The sequence below is a fragment of the Schistocerca gregaria genome, unplaced genomic scaffold (genome assembly GCF_023897955.1).
Source record: "Schistocerca gregaria isolate iqSchGreg1 unplaced genomic scaffold, iqSchGreg1.2 ptg000441l, whole genome shotgun sequence".
Lineage (NCBI taxonomy): Eukaryota > Metazoa > Arthropoda > Insecta > Orthoptera > Acrididae > Schistocerca > Schistocerca gregaria.
Window position 1 is genome coordinate 295,617 of NW_026061864.1, and position 4,677 is coordinate 300,293.

Sequence of the window (4,677 nt, forward strand, 5' to 3'; positions counted from 1 at the left end):
ATGGTCTTCCTGTTTGTGGGTGGTTGGTTTAATTTATGTATTACAGCGGGAATGTATTCATAACTGGAGGCAGCTGATTTTACAATTTGTGTTTCTTTTTATATTTCACTTGTATCCATTGGATCATTACGCATGTGATTAAACATTTTTATATTGATATGGATGGTAACCCTGGTAATTGTTGGCTTCCTGGAAATTTCAGAATTTTATATAAAAGTTTTGTTAATGTTTCATTCCTACAGTGACATGAAATGAATTGAATTTTGTGGTGTAATTTATTAATTTCTTCAGCTAGATTTTCCATTTCCTTTGGTTGTTCTGTTGAAAATAACGAAATGAGAGTGTCGCAATTTTCTGTATTCTCAATGAATAAACTTATTCTAGGTCCCTACAGCTATTGTGTGATAATCTAGTGTAAATTCCTGCAGATAAGAAAGGGATTTTGAACTCATGTCCATATAGTTTCCATAAGCTGCACTCATATGCGATACTTATAGAAATGATTCTGGTTGTTATTGAGTACAGTGGTTCTACCTGACAGCAGTTTCTAGTGATTTAATGCATTTGCTGTCCCAATAGTAATTTTTGCCAGGACCTGCCAAGAATAACACTGCTGCCTTCCGACAGTTCTCTCAAAACCCGGTGATGTAAGCACGGGCATTAGAATGCTTTTGAGTCTCACAGCGAGACCACTAACAAGGTTTTGCCCCCTGCTGAACACCAAACCCACAGACAGTCTGGTTTTCTTTTTGTGAAAGTGAAAATTGAACCATTGTGGGTGCTATGATTGTCAGTTTCCATTAACATGACACAAGCAGAGTGGCAGGTATTATAAAAAACGGTGCCATATCTTGGCGAACTTCTTTGATTTGTTAAGCACTGCCCTAAAAACAGCAGAATGCCAAAGTTATGAGGTGATGTGAGATATTATGCTTGATATCATTACAGCCCACTATAAACTAGAGATTGCTTCTGCCAAGTAATCAAAATGTGGTCCATAAAGAAACTTTGTTATTCCAGTAGGCAGCGGGTCATTGATGTTTAGTATGCTTGAGAGCTGTTCTTTGTTCACACAGTGTTACTCATGAAAAATGACATCTTAGGCATGTATTGACCTAACCAATGACAACTGGCTTTGGCGAAACTTATTACTAGTCAATACCTGTTATGTGTTCACTTAATGAATTTACACATTTGTCTATCTGGCATAGCAGTTCACGATATTTTTTCCCTTTCTTCTGTGGTGGTTTGTTCTCTCACACCCCTAGTCAAGAGGACCAACTGTCATGGTCTTAAATAGTCCTTGATTGGCATACATAATCCTTCCTATTGTCTCTAGATCTTTCAAAGGAACATAAACATCTCACTTCATTTTTCTGTCTCTTCTCAGCCTTGAGAACCCAGTTCCGTGCACCACCAAGATTATATAGCCACTGGCCTAATTGGAGTGATTCTCACACATTCTAATTTCTCATTTCATCGCCTTTTAGTTTTTTCTTTGCTTTCTACTAAATCACAAGTTCTAGAAAACTTGTCTATTAAGTAAAACATATGCTCCCAACATAAAGGAACTTGCAGACCACACAGAAGACCTGAAAATTTAGTTTGATTTTGGAGCAGAACAACTGGTGTTGGCAGTAAAAAATTTTATAATTTTGGTGTGGAGCAACCTTACTTAACTTCTATTGTTGTGACAGAAATACTAATAAACATTTAACATGTATTTGGTCCAAAGAAGTTTATTTCTACAGTGTCTGCTAGGATGCCACTGTTTATCAGTGAACAATGTAAACCACAAAAAAGTAAATGAGAATAATAGGGTTTAGGAGCATACTTGTCACAACCATTGTAGTGGAAGTGCTTCTGCTATGACTAACATTGTGTGAATGTTTCTAACTGGATGACAGTAAGACCATGGTCAGTACTGGAACCTGAAAGTACCTTATCTTGCTCCTGCCCTTCTGCAGTAATATAAAAATGAAACAGAGTGTCTTCCAGTGTAGAATTTTAATATTTTAAAGTAGTTCCTAGAACATGTTTCAGTATTCAGGTTGCAAAAGAAATTTTTGGAGCATCTGTCAACGTTTTCAATTGTATAACTGTGTCAAAATGTACGTACGTCTTGTTCAGCAGTATTCAGTTTGTAAATATTTCAAGAGAGATGCTCTTTTTAATTTATTAAATGCCACATCAGTAAAGTGGCAATCTATGGGATCAAATTGAGGCAGTTTTAATATTGGACCTGGTATGGCCTACAGATGCACCATTGGTTATTTATACTAAACACAAGCCTTAGAACAAAATGAATAGCACTGAATGTAAACAAAATTTGAAAGAGGTAAGTGCTGGCACAGATTGCATTGACTTGTTTATCAAGTTTTGTATTGTCATCAGAGCTAATAAAGTTATTGCCAATAACAATGAACATGAAGGAGTTATAAGTCTGTCTTGTATCAATTGGCCAAAATTGAAAACTAATCGGTTAATGTGAGAACAAGGGGACATAAGTGACAACATAATCTGGATCTTGGTGAAACAAACTCAAATGAATACAGATATTATTTAGTTACATTTACTAGCTGTTCTAGTTCCCCTCAACAATGTACAACTGCCTTTGGCTATGAGATTTAGCTTTATTGCAGCAAGAGAGAATGGATGCAAGGTATTTCAGTGTGTACTACAAGTATTTTGATGAATTTTCATTTCCAACAAGTAGTACATTCTGGCTGTAGGCATACAATTTTAAATGTATTGGGCCTAATTATTGTTTCTATTGTAAACATGACTAGCATTAGTGGTCATGTAAAAACAGTAGCACATATTATGTAGCTCTATTTGCTGAAGAGCTACTCAGGTCAGAATATTACAACCTATTTGTAGCCCATCTTATTGGTGAAATTACTGTAGCTGTGAAGTTGTCATTTGGAACAGAAGCGCACAATAAAGTATTTTGAGACCAGCAGAAGTGCTTTTTACCAATGTATGTAGGTAGTTCTACCAATTTTTCGTCCAGTGAGTCTTCCACCTAGCTTATGGTTTAACACTATGTAGCAGTGAGATAACAGGTGACCATCGGCATGATTAAATGTTTCTTAAACTAACTGTTTCTGTAAGTTGATAAAATTAACCCTTAAGTAATAAAAATGGTCATGTATATAGTTGCACACTGAAGTCCCAAATTATATTTATAATGCAGTGTTTGTTAATGTTGTAATGTGCCTACGAAACATTTATGGTTGAAATTTACTGTAAAAGATAGATGAATTTAAAAAAAAATGCTAATGGTCTTCTTAATTTTGTTGGTTTCATTGTTCCCATCACCTATTACGTATGTGAGAAATATTAGCAGTGAGGCTGTTTTGTTTTTTCATATGGCATCGAGTAATTACTTCATAGCAAATCCCAGAGGTTAAAAATGTTGTACTGCATGAAAGGCATGGTAATTCTACAGAGCTGCAGTTGCACTACCTTTGAGCTGTGTACATTTTTTAAAATACAAGCAGGTATCAGTTTTATGCTGTAAATGTCTTGGTAAGCTTTCCAGTGGAACAACCAGAAATCTGTGTGCAAATTAACACCATGCAAGCAGTGTAGGTAATGGTGACAGCTCTTTTAATACACCCTGTATATGAAAACAAACTACATACACACAATTTTCGAGTGTTTAGGAGAGGAAAAGAAGCATTTTTTTATGTGACTGCCTCTAAATTTCTTTTTTTTATAGGGGGAGACGATGTTGGTATATGAAGCACTCGTTACCAGTTCAGCTGAATGCATTGTCACTATTTGAGCAAGCATATTCCAGTTGTGCCATAATGTAGACAGGTGATATTTTCTGAATTGCCCCTATACCAATAGTCACACCATATCTTGAGCATTACTAACATGTCTGGCCCCACAAATTCTTTGTAAATGTAGATTTTTGTACACAATGTATGCAACTTTTTTAGGAGCACCTGCTGACCAGAGAGTAACAACCTCAGGATAAAAGCAAGTAGCTGTACAGGACAGAAGGGTTGGAGCTTGACTAAGGTAACTCAGAAAGTACCTTTGTCCTTGATTCACATTACCTGTCATGACTAGAGAGAGATAAACAAAACAAAGATAGTTCAACTGTTAATTACCCCCTTGCCACACACACACACACACTGCTTAAACATAGTTACCATCATAAGCAAAAATTTACATTAAAAGGCGACAGGCACTTCCATTGAAGTCCTAAGTATGAGGTGCATCCTGAAAGTAATTGCCAAATCATTCTACTGCCACTGCAGCACTTGTGTTGTAGGTTCACACATTTCTCTGGTTCATTGTCTTGACACTGCAGCTCAATTTTGTGGTATTTATATTTGTTAGTGATCAGTCAAAATCTTTAGGACAACCTCTGAGCCCAGTGACTGTGAAGTGTGCTCTGTTATGTTTAGTTCCAACACACAGAACATTAAGCCACCTGAAGTTCATCAACTTGTAGACATTTACGGTGAGAAAGTGGATGAGACAGTTGAAGAAACACTCATGACGAAGCATGTGTTGGACAGCCTTCTGTTGTCACTGATGGTATGGGTGAGAAAACACATGGTTCACAATAAGAATGTATTTCAAAAACTGTTTTGCATGACTCAGTCATAAATTGCTTAAATTTTTGTGAATTGCGTTTGAAAAATGCTTTCAAAATTA